Here is a 13,100-nt window from a genome sequence, read left to right as displayed (position 1 = left end):
GAGACCTTCGTGCTTTGCAGGGGAATAGTTCCCTCGTTTTAGACAGCAGTGAAGTCTCGCTTGTCTCAGTCTAGAATGGTCTGGTAGAGGTTGGCCTGCAACTAGTAGAAATGTAAGAGGTGACTTGAATTCTTTAAGAAGTATAATATGAGAGCTGTGCCAGACAAAATAACAGTTTCCTGCTCTAGACTTGGCATCTGATCATCAGCCCTTACAAGAAAACAATCCAGTGTGCCTAAATCTTTATGGCACCTGGGTTCTATCCAATTAGGTTTCATTGCCTTTGTCGGTCACACCTTTTCAGTCTGCTTAGCTGGGTCGGTATGCTTTCCATCACGGAGAGGCAAATTGGGCTGGCTAGGGATATGTTAATGAGTGACGTAATTACAGAGGTCACCAGGCAGTTTGGCTGTGCATCGGGACACGTGTGACTTCTTGGTAATTCCCAAGTTACTAATGTTTTAGGTCTGTTTATTTTCAGCAAAATATTATTGGTGCATGAAATTACTGCTAGGATCTCAAGAGGTTCCAGAGGAGAATGTTAATATTGTTAGGATCTAGCACTCTGAAAAAGGAGCTGGGAAAAGGTATGTGAAGGCAGGGAGGTGGAGACTAATTATGGACCCAATTAAAATTTCTGCAGGAATGAAAAGTGTAGTCTAAGAGCTAACATAGACACAACAGAAAGCAAATCCTTCACTGGACTGTGGCTTCTGTGACAGAAACCAGGTTTTGCTCTGGTTTTACAAGGGGATTGAGACTGCTTAATAAGAATACTTGAGAAAAGTTAACCCATTGTAGATTTATATAAGGTTTTTGCTTAAAAAAGTTTATATATATTTCTGTGGATGTCATGGAGAATCATCTATTTGTGGGGATCCTTGTCTTTTCAGGAGGCTCAATTTTTAAACATATTGATCAAAATATTAGTGTTAAAGGTGGTGTTGCATTCACCTGTGTTTCATTCATTCAAATGCACAGTATAATGCAATACAAACTGATTTATTTTTATTATTTTTTAGCTATCCTTGCAGCTCTGTGGAGGAGGAGACTTTTGAACCTCAGTGGAAGTCACTCATAGCCTGCTTTCATTGGAGAAATTTATTTTCTCTTTTTTGTTGTTCTTGTCCCTAATGTAAGCTACTTTCTAGTACGTTGAATGAAGGAGTAAGTTGTGGAACAAAAATTGCTTGCACAAAAAGTAAGATTAGAGAATGAGCAGGTTAATTTCAAGGCAAAGGAAATAATGAAAAGGCAAAATGAGGGGTAGTGTGCAGGAAAAAGATGATAGAGGTGTTTATTCAGGAAGGAAAGGTGGTAAATGAGGCTGTGCTACTAGACCAGCAGTCTGTGACCAAGTTTTGTCTTCTGAATTGCCAGCTGTATTTGTGATGTAGTATGTTCTCTTTAAGAGGCTTGCTGTCCTTGTGGACATGCATTTTGTGGAGTGTCCATATATTTTTCCTTGTCTTTGGCTGGACACAACAAGTTAACATTCAGTTCCTCTGGGGATCATGGGGGAAAGGTAGTGCCCATGGCACAGACAACCTAAGCTCTTTCGCAACATCCCTGCGAGGGAAAACTACTTTGCTGACATGCAATAAATCTCTGGATCAGCTGAGTAGAGGTTTTATCTATTAGGCTTTTGGAGTCACGTGATTGCAACAGCATCATTTACAATAATTAATAACTCTTGAGCTCTCCGGAAACAACTGTGGCGTGCTACTGTGCATGTGTGTATAGTACTGTTCCTCTGAGAGTAAGTTCTGGGGAAAATGAAGTGCCTGTACTCAGATGTATTGTTTGATGTATGAAAATCCTGCCTTTGTCTACCAGACCAGAGCAGCGTTCCCTCCAGATTTTGTGAAGTGACCATGTAATCTCTTGGTAGGAGCAAATTACCACACAGGCAGAAGAGGTCCTCCCTGGTTGAGAGTGGATGGAATCTGTTACAGCCCCAGCTAAAAGATTATCTTCATGCTTTTCATAGGTGTCCCAGTCTCTGGTCTCTACTGGTCAAGGTAGCAGTGACTCCATGCAGTCAAGCCTTGGAAACAAGTGTCTATTGAAGGCTCAGTATGCTGTTCAGTGCTTTGCTGAATTAGAGCCAGCGTGGGTCAGCACACGGTCATATTCCAAGCTGTACAGACTCGCTGTGGCAGACTGGAATGAAAGTACCAAGCACTGACACTGTCTGTAGGGCTGAGAGGACTTTCAAGTAGTGAAACAGAATGAGAACCCTACTATGGGGTAATGAGCCGCAGCACAATTTATCAAAGGCTGTGGTTGTCTCTGACTGTGGACATTTTTTAATCCCTACTGGATGTTTTCCTACAAGGTCTGCTCATTCAAATAGGTTTTAATTTAGGCGAATCCTTTGCCAGAGGTCAGGCACAGTAATTATTGAAGTATTTCATGGCTTCGTTTGCATTTCTCCGGCACTTAAGCAGTTTCAGGGCATGTCAAATACAAGAAGACATAAAGACAAGATGCTTTGCACTAAATAAAGTTCACACTGAAAGCTACAAAAGCAGGGTTCTCCCATAGTAATTAATAGTTGTATGTACCTGACACTGTGAAGTGTTTATGTAACAACCATATGGCCTTAGGTTTTCAACTTGGAAAGAAAATGTACATTTTTCAGGAGTAAATCTTAGTTATCAAATCAATAGGCAAGGGATGGTTTCCATCCCTAAACTCTAGTAAAATATCCTAACATCTACAATATGTGCAAACTGATGACCTTGGCAAAAAGCCTACAACCATAACAACCCCTTGAATAGGTGGGAGGAAAGTGATTCAGGATTTACAAGTGATTTGGAAGTTATGTGAGTGCATCTTTTGTTTTTCAAGGAAAGTCAAAGCTTCATGGTTACCACTGAGTATGTAGAACGACTTGGTTTAAAAACAATCTGGGGTAATGTTTGGGCCTTTTAAAGTTAATGGCTTATCTCTCTTGATTTAGCAGACTTTTCAAAAACAAAACTTAAAAGAAGCTTAAGCAGTCAGCTGCCATCTACTGCCCTCTTAAAATCCAAGCAGAACAACCACCAATCCCTCTCTTACTGTGGTCCCCTTATGCTGACTGGGTAGTGCTAGATTTGTGAAAAAAAAAAATCTTTTTCAGGGTTTTTAAACCCTGAATTTACAATTACACATGGGTATTGATAAAGCTTGACAAAAAGCTTTATAAAATAGTTGTTTCAGGTTTTACCAACAGGGATTTGATTGGAGTCTCAGTACAGATAATAGTTTGTCATGATGCATTTGCCGGTGCTGCAGATCATTATATTCCCATATAAATGCCAATACTTCAAATGTGTAAGGTGTTTCGGCGTTACTCCCAAATGCTCAGCTTTCTGGCAGTGGCTGATTGCTTGCTGTGAAGTCTTTGTAGTTGAGGGAAAGTTGAGGGAATGTGAATCTGGTGCTAGCTGATGCTGCTTAATTATTTGATTATCCTACTCCTGGCATTTTGTTTGATTCTTTTCTTCAGTTATGATTGACTTGAGGCTTCTTTTGAGAACTCGTGGGTGCAAAAAACTGTTATTGTATCCTGTGTTTATGACAACAGGATCCTCATTTGCTTCTGTTTTGCCATGACACCACCTCAGTGGAAATGATGGTAGAATCTAACTTAAAGTGGATGTTACCGAAGATCAGGAGCCTTGATTCCATGCAGGTGCCTAGCTGACTTGTCAGGGTGATGTGCAGGTGACGGTGTATGGCAAATGTTATCTGGGTGAAATCGTGAACCCTAGCTTTTAAAATACAGGTAAGAGAGATCCTTCCCTTTTTGGCTTCCCTCACAGAACTCATGGCTTTGGCTTGGGACTTGAGATGTTTATTTTCTGAAACAATTCCCTAGTGAATATAAAGTACATTGCATTTGCATTTCACATGCAAATGGGTGCAGGCAGCATATCTTAAAGAGAAAATAAATTGCCGTGTTGAAAATGAATGTTCTGACAAGCCACGCATTGACAATTTATCACACTATCCCTGCTAATTTGAGCCCTAGTTTTGTGTCTAGACTACATGCTGTCCATCTGCATAGCGGGGTGTTGCACTGTCTGAACTCACAGACCTGCTCAGGAACTGATATTTGGAACAACCAGTGAGCAAATGATAAAAGCAGGGGCAGAGAATACTGTGCTGTGGTGAGTGGGAGGCCCGGGAAGCTTTACGGTTGTCTTTCTCAGTTTGTCCACTGGCTGCCCTTACTACTAGTGTGTCTTGGATAGTGACTGATATTCTTTAAGTTAAAAAGAAACTCAGCCTCATAACTATTTGGCAGAATGTGTACATTTAAAGGGGGGTCTATTTATGCTGAGATGCAGAATGGATAATAACTAATATCGTTGGTTTTTTTTTTTAATCTGAACTGCAGCTTTTTATAGTAATGAGAAGAACTGCTTGGCCCAGCAGCGTACAGTGTTGCTGATGAATGAAGGTCTATTTATTGACTTGATTGACATAGGAGATGCCTAAAGGGTAGACTTAGAGATTTCTGTGCTGAAATGATATTTGGGAATGAATTTAATCTAAATTTCTGAACAGTGAGCCCAAACGTTCATAAGAGATGGCCCATATGAAAATCTTTAGCTTTTATGAAAACAGTAGCTTAAAATGCCTTCCCTGGATTCACAGGGAAGAGGCTGAGTCAACTCTACTGGTTGCACATGGAGGCAGCAAATAACCCCAGTAGCTGTATCTACTTGATAGAGATGGTGAGATCAAGGGATTTATCTTAGAAGTGAAGACACGTAAGCAACTATCTGAGAAGAAAAGACTTGAAAATGTGTCTAATCCAGACTAAAGTACGTATATTGGATAGTCAGAAGTAAGTACAGATGTGTTGTTTCTTGGGATTCAGGTCTGTCAACGGTGACACAAACTCACATATGGTATTAAGGCATTCCTGGGCGTGTTGGTATTGGTTTTGTGTTTTTAACTATGAAGTTACCATCAAAGAACTGAGGCTGCCTCTGCCACCTTTCTCCTTCCAGTTCTTCCTATGCTGAGTTCTTGCAGCAGTCCCTGTTGCATTCCTCAGCATAGGAATGTTGTTTGGGTCCCCAAGGCTTGGATTGTCTCCTGTGAGAAATGTATGTCCTTCAAATTTCTCTGAAATTGGAATAAGAGTGCAGTGTCCAGACATGAACCAAAAAAAAATAGCATCTTTGACTCCTGTTAGGAGACAACATTGCATAGAGCTTTGCACTATGACTTGTTTCAAACAACATGACTTGTTTCCCAGGCTAGAAATCAACTCTCTTCTCTGCAGTGGCCGAAGGATAGCGATGTCGTGGGTGTTGTGGGGTGCGTGTTTTTTCCTTTTTTGTGAGATTTTGAGTACTGTCTTCTGTTCCTTGTGTAAGCTGAGTGTCATAGCTGTATTTTTCAATATGTAACTTTACTAGCCTGTTACAGCAGTGTGTGTGTATTTTACTATTATTATTTTTAAAATAACCTAAGTGCCTGGCAGAATAGTTTCAGGGCCTGTCAAAACTTAGGCAAGGAGGCTTCATTCTTAAGGATATAAATGTATTTTCTAGACTAAATGTACTATATGCTGCTTTAGTGACAGCTTTCTTCTTCTGGCAAGGAGACGAAGGGAGATAATTTGTTATCAAGTGCACTGTATGCCATGTAACTCTAGGAGCAAAGAATGATCAGGAATGGCTGGAGTTATAAATGAGTAGTCTTGAGGATTTCTTGATATTGAAGATAGCATTCATACAGGTAGGGTGTTCACCCCCCAGTTATGTTGGGTTTCTAACCTGTATATAAGTCAGCATTTGTTTCCCTATGAGAACAGGTGGAAAACAATGGTTGTGATTTGTTTGGTTTTGTTTTTCTGTTATGAGACTTCTGAAAGCTTAGAGCTTGGAGAAAACATGCTTATCAGGGCTGAGACTGGTTAGATACAGATGTGTGCTACGTTCTTATCTGGGAGACAGCCACATATATTAATAAATTAATAAAACCTCTTCTGTTAAAACAATATGAATAGAATGATGATCAATGTTCTGCACCTGCTGTAACCTAGAGAATTCATACACCTTAGCATGAAGCAATGTTGAAATGTCTTAATTTGTCCACGTGGTCACGTCGTGTCAACAGCAGTGATCTGATGGTGCTGGTTAGTCCAAAGCACGCTTCTATTTTGGAGTTGTCTGTTAGCTGTAATTATCACCGTTACTGATCATAACCTTCTTACCCTGTGGTAATGCCTCAGGAAATTTTGTGCAGGATTTGCTGCAATGATAATTATGCTTCCCTAGGATAAGCTTATCTTCTGCATGGCGGTGGTATTGGGCATTGTGTTCTTGTATGTGAAAGTGTTGCAAATAGTGACTTGTCTCTTATTAGATTCCATAGTAAGAACAGGATCTGATCTGTGTGGAGATGGATCTGCTTGCTGTCCATCCAGGACTGTCCAGGACCTCCTGCAGCAGGCTGTCTCGTGTGTTTAGGCACAACCTGACACAGTTCAGGAACACAGAAATGGACTAGCAACAGAAGCAGACCTGTGAGGACTTGAGACTTGTGTCCACCCTTCTAAGCCTTGCTACCAGTACTAGTCATTAACAAATTATAAACTGTGATACGCTGGAGCCTGAATGTTGATCTTGTGCACCTCTTTGTATAGTAGAAGGCCCAAGTCCACGGTACGCTCCCCTGAGGTATAGTCTGATGGGTAATATGCTGTTTGCCATTTTTCTGCCTTGGAGCGGAGCGGGTCAGACGACTGCTTCCCATCTCAATTTTCCATGCTGTGGGGTTGATGAGACCTTACCTTTGTGAGACAATTTAGACTTTAAATGCTCTGCATTATAATAATAAGGAGCCAAAGTGTGTTATAGTGCTTCTTGTCTGCCTTTGTTATTAAATCAGTTGCTGGGAGGCCAAAGTGAGCTTCTGATTTTAATGTTGTGCTGCTAAACTTTGACATTACCTCCTCCTTCCCTTTTTTTTTTTTTCCTGGTTAAGAGTGGAAATATGTCCAAATCCACTCCAAAAATAGCACCTTGAATTTAAAACTTGATTTACCTTTCCATTTTGAAGAGTACGCGCAGCACTTGCAGCCTGATCTTTCTATTCCTTTCAATCTAACCACAAGCCTTTTATCTGTGAATGCATTTTAATTACAGGGGAAATAAGAGGCTTTAGGGGGTGAAACTGCTGTCACTTCAGCCACATTCACCTGCCCGGTGCGGCACGCAGAGAATATCCTTGTCAAGAGGAAGCTTTGCTCTTGGAATTGATTTATAAATAGACTTCCAGGATGTGAACCTCCCGTATACTTTGTGAGGAAATTGGCATACACCTGAGCTGCATTGAAAGATGGCCTTGCCATGAATTCCTTATGACTCTGTAGACATGTTTTTTGGACTTTGAATAGAAAACTCCATGAGTAATGGGTGCGTAGCTGAATAATGAACAACTGTGTTAATTTTCTTGTAGGAAAGCTACAGCATATGAAGACCTTGGCTCTTTATGTGAGCTGCCATTCCACATAAACTTTTACAGGTATTGGTCGCACTGTTAAGTTTCCATACATGCTTGAACACATAATTTTTTCCTTGTGGAGGAATCCTTGGTCTTTTTAGTTCATCACCCCTGTATAAAAAGTGCTAATAGCACTCAGTCATTTCACAGGTGTGTCACAAGGACATATATCAGAGGCATTTGGTTATAGGGCTGGGAGTGCATGCATTCCTTGGTACAGCAGGGTGACAGTGTATTTGGATGGAAGACGCTGATCATTCTCAGGATCTGGGCCAAGGCTTGGCATAGAGGTGGACTCCAGCTCTCTGTAGTGATCCTGCTGTGGGATGAACACTTGAGAAAGTTGTAACTGGGAGAAGGTGGCATTTTTGTCCTTTAACAGCTCCTCCTTCCAAAAGTATCCTGCCTTTTCAGCTGTAGTGAAACTGGGAGTCTGGGAGCACTGGAAACCCTGTGGTCCCTGCTCCGAGGAGGCTTCAGTTGCTGAATTCTCATTGGAGTAGTGGAAGTTTGGGCTGGATTTGGAGTAGAGCTGTTTTCCAGTCGTTCATCTATCTCTGAAGGGTGACAGGGCAGAGACTTCAGGATTAACGAATCCAGTTTGGAACTTAAAGTTGATACCATTTTGTTCAAATACTTGGATTATGTGTTTTTTTCTCTAAATAAAGTATATGTTTCTTGTTGATACTTTGAAAAATCTCATTGGCTTAAAAACCTAGATCAAATGAGTAATGCATTCTTCAAAATAAGGAGAAACTGTTGTGGACAATTTTTCAACACTTGACAGCTTCCCAACCAATTTACTAGCTCTCAGCAGAATAAATGAAGCTGGCCTGTCTCTAGCCTGACTGCTGGCTATTTCACACAGCTACCCTGACTGTTCTCTAAATTGAGCCCACGGAGAAGTTGCTGCAACGTGGAAGAACGGACTGAAGGTGCGGGGAGCTAATTAAATTGCAGACATGGGAGGCTGTGAAGCCATGGTTTCATCGCAGAGAAGTCAACTGTATTTAGGGAACAGATGTCCATATTAGCGAGCACATGTTTCCTGAGATCTGCTTCCATGCATTGTGTGGACATACGGCAGATGTAAGCAGCAGACAGCTGAACTTGCCTGGTAGCCCTGGATTCTGTCTGACAGGGACTGGAGCTGACAAGTATGAAGAGGTGGTCAGCTACGAATGACACCGCACTAATCATTAGTTATGGGACTTCATGCTAGATGTTGCCTCCAGCTGCTATGTGTAAACATTATTAATTTGTCATGAACTTCTCTAGTTCTCTTTGGAGTGTTCTGGTTTAGCTTTTTGCCTTCCAAGTGATGAGTGGTAAAACAATTACCCGAGGCCACAGAGAAGGTCTGAGCCTGAAGGCACGCAGCCATTTGGTTTCAGTTTGGACACGTACAATCTCTTGGAATCTCAGGCAGCTGTAAAACAGGTTGGGAAACAGCAAGAACAATCTTTGGTGTACTGGAGCAAATAGTAAAGGCTACAAGGTAATGCAGTTGCAGAAAATGTAGCTCTTAATATGCTGAGATGCATTGATAAGAATGTATACATCAGGAGAGGTACTTACTCTACTGTTTGATAGAAGAACCCAGTTAGATTACTAGTTTAGGCATTCCTGCGAGTGTTGCAAGAACATCTAGATTAATCTCAGAGTCCTACGGTAACCACTGGCCCTTTCTACTAAGAACGGTAAGCTGTAAATATTACTAAATTTTACCTTTAAGAAAAGCAACTGCTTGCTCAATCTAAAAATGAGATCTCTTTTAGTGTATAAAGCACTCACAAAAGGAAGGCAATGAGCAAGTTTTCTGCGTCTTTTTTTCTGTCTCTGCCTCTTTTGAGGTTAAGCCAGGAAGTATTTAACCTAATTAGAAGCAATATAAATATACGGTTAATACTAGGAAAAGCTTCTTAACAGTAAACACTGAAACTATGTGGCCCACGTGGCAGTGGAACCTTGATAGAGTTGAGTTCACTACAGAAAAATGGGGACGGTACCGTGTTTTTCCCTTCTCCAGGTTGGCCAGTCTGCTCTTTTTTATTATTTTTTTATTTTTATTTTTATTTTATAAGGGCAAATTAAGAATAAGTGAAGAGTTTAGTTATTTGTTTGGTTTGAAGGACAAAACAGTGCACTGAGGCAAGGTAAGCTTCTAAAGAAGGAATGTTCAGATCTGCTGAGTGAAGCAGCCTTTTAATGGGAATCCTAAAAAAGTCCCACGCTGCTCAGCAAGTTTCTTTGTCCCACTTTAATTTCACAGATTTCAGTCACTTAGGGTTGCGCACAGTCCAAGGATCCATCCCTCCATCCCCCACCCATTTTGTTTTAACTGACTACCACACGGCTGCTTTCATTCCACTTCCTCAGCAGGATGGGGGGGGGGAAAGAGATGGAAGAAAAAAAAAAAATAAAAAAATGTGGGTTTGAGATAGGAATAATTTGATGAAAGGGGGAAAAAAAAAAAAACAACTGTCTGGAAGTAAAAGAGTGAAGATATTCTCTGCTTCCCATAAGCAGGCAATGTTAGGCCAATTCTTGGGAAGCAAGGCCTCAAAGTTGCTCAAGAAGACAAACACTTTCATAACCAGTCTGTTCCGCCCTCCTGCTTGGGCTCGAATGAAATTCTGCTAGTCACTCACGCTGTGTTCATCAAAATGATCCTAGCTGAGAAAACGCAGCAGTGCACTGCAAAGTGTAGCCTATAGACTGGCTGATAGATGTGTGAAGTTGCACACTCCCATAGTTCGGGATAAATGGATGTCGTGGTTTAACCCGGCCTAAACACCACGCAGCCGTTCGCTCACCCTCCCCCCTCCCTCTCTGGGACGGGGCAGAGAAATGGAAAGTGAAGCCCGTGAGTTCAGATAAAGACAGTTTAATAAGACAGGAAAATAATAATAATAATAATAATAATAATAATAATATAATGATGATAATAGTACTACTAATAATAATACGTACAAACAAGTGATGCACAATGCAATTGCTCACCACCCGCTGACCGATGCCCAGCCTAACCCCGAGCAGTCCAGCCCCCTCCCCCCGGCTAGCCACCCCTATATATTGTTTAGCATGATGTCAGATTGTATGGAATACCCCTTTGGCTAGTTTGGGTCACCTGTCCTGGGTCTGTCCCCTCCCAGCTCTTACTGCACCCCCAGCCTGTCCGTTGGCAGGACAGAGCAAGAAGCTGAGATGTCCTTGGCTTAGTATAAGCTCTGCTCTGCAACAATTAAAACATCGGGGTGTTATCAGCACTCTTCTCATCCTAAGCCAAAACACAGCATTCCACCAGCCACTAGGAAGAAAATCAACTCTGTTCTAACTGAAACCAGGACAATGGAGTACTTGCTTTGAAGATATAACTTTCAGGCTTTATGGAGTAGAGGAAATTCAGTTTCTACTCTCTGAGGCACCAGCTTAAAATTTTGCTGTGGTGTCAACAGATAAACGAAGAGTACCTTCTGCATTCTAGTGTTAGAGGCGTAATGGAGAATAAAATAGCATTTCACTATTACTCTTTGACAGATGCAAAAATCAGATCTTATGTGTCATAATGTTCAGGGATGGATTGAAGAGAGTAGCTAGCATTTATATTTTGTGGTGGGAGCCTAGGTTCGTGAGGGATCAAATGCAGGTCGCAATGGTTTCCTAAGAGAGACCACAAACTGCTCCTGCAAGGAACTAACTTACAGCTACCCATGATCAGATCTATCTTTCTACTGCTACCTGTTATAAGTTGCCCCCTTAATTTTTCAGAGAGCATTGTATTAACCATAGAAAGGAATTTATTGAGTAAGCCAACAGCAAGCAAGACAGCGCTAGGTGGCTGGGGAGTCTCGGCTCCGCCAACAGCGCGCACCTCACCCCCGCCAGGTCCCTTTTTATACCTTGGTAATTCCGGGATTACGCAGCACATCCTGGTATGTTCTGCGACTGCACGCACTGTTGCTAGGGGGTCGTCTCTGTCCCTCTGGTGGTCGTGAAGATGAAGGCCGTAGTCTTCCTCAGCATTGTGGTTCAACTTCTTTTTTTGTTTGGTCATGTTGGCCTAGTGTGAGACAGGAAGGCAGGATGTGGAGACACTAGGTTAGCAACTTATCAGGAGATGGTTCCATGAGCTTTGCAGCAGGGTCTTTGAACAAAAAGAGGCAACTGAGATGCAGGAGAGAAGGGGAGGGGGTTCTCTTTTTTGTTACATTAAGCAAAAGAATTTTCATAGTGTCTAGCCAAGCATTATACAGCTCCTTACTTCAGCAGGGAGCTTTCGCAACTCCCGCTCCTCAGACAGAACTCCTTGTTTTTATAATACAAGAGACAATGAACAAACATTTATTGTGTATTACACAGATCAGGCCCAGTCAGCATGGGTTTATGAAAGGCAGGTCCTGCTTGACGAACCTGATCTCCTGCTATGACAAAGTGACACGCTTAGTGGATGAGGGAAAGGCTGTGGCTGTGGTCTACCTTGACTTGAGTAAGGCTTTTGACACCATTTCCCACAGCATTCTCCTCAAGAAACTGGCTGCTCATGGCTTGGACTGGTGTACGCTTCGTTGGGCTAAAATCTAGCTGAATAGCCCAGACCAAAGAGTCGTGGTGAATTAAGTGAATCCAGTTGGAGGCCAGTCACTAGTGGCGAGCCCAGGGCTCGGTGGCTGAGTCACCATCCCTGGAGGTCTTTAAAAGATGTTTAGATGTAGAGCTATGTGATATGGTTTAGTGGAGGACTGGTCAGTGTTAGGTCAGAGGTTGGACTAGGTGCTCTTGGAGCTCTCTTCCAACCCGGATGATTCTGTGAGCACGTGATTAAACTTTACTTGCCTTGACAAGCCAACAGAAGGAACTGCTGAGCCACCTGTGCTAAGTGTCACGGGGCTGGCAGCCCTCAGACCACAGGGAACCTCAGCCTTGGGTGTCAGACTCCTTTCTTCTGGTGAAGAATGGAAAAGCTGAGGCAGAAGCGGCCATCTCACAGCTGTTAACGCCCACATAACGACTGTAACCGCCACCTAACAGCTATGTAACAGTCTCCTCAGGAAGGACGCTGAGGGGCTGCCTCACACCCGCCAGGCGGAGCCATGCAAGTGGCAGCTGCACAGCGAGGCCCAGCCCCTGTTCCTGATCCCGGCCCCCTCTGTCACGACGCTCGGTCTCCATCTTGGTGCTGTGCTCGCACGTGGTGTGAACACTGACCGGCTGCGTTGTGCGTGTCATTAGCTGCCTGCAGGGAATTACAGCTGGGGCTTGTCCAAACAGCCTGGGCAACTCGATGGCTGTCAGAGCTGAAATGTGAATGTCGGCTGCCCCAGCTGTGCCCTGTAAACATACTAACACACACCGTCTGGCCTGGCCGAGGGCTTGGCCCCAAAGCAGCCGCTGGGTTGGGTTTCTGAGCCCGAGTACACTGGCACTGGGCTCGATTCCCAGCCCCAAAACGTGCTGCTTACTCTCCGTGTGCGAGCGCCCGAAGTGGACAAATGAGCCTGGCTGAGCCCACAAAACACAGCAGGTGGTCTCCCTTTTCAAGCCGCCCACAGCTGCCCAACGAGCCTCCTCTAAAGGCTGAAAAC

This window comes from Aythya fuligula, chromosome 4 (genome assembly GCF_009819795.1).
Source record: "Aythya fuligula isolate bAytFul2 chromosome 4, bAytFul2.pri, whole genome shotgun sequence".
In the NCBI taxonomy this organism is placed as follows: Eukaryota; Metazoa; Chordata; class Aves; order Anseriformes; family Anatidae; genus Aythya; species Aythya fuligula.
Note: the sequence above shows the minus strand (reverse complement) of the source record.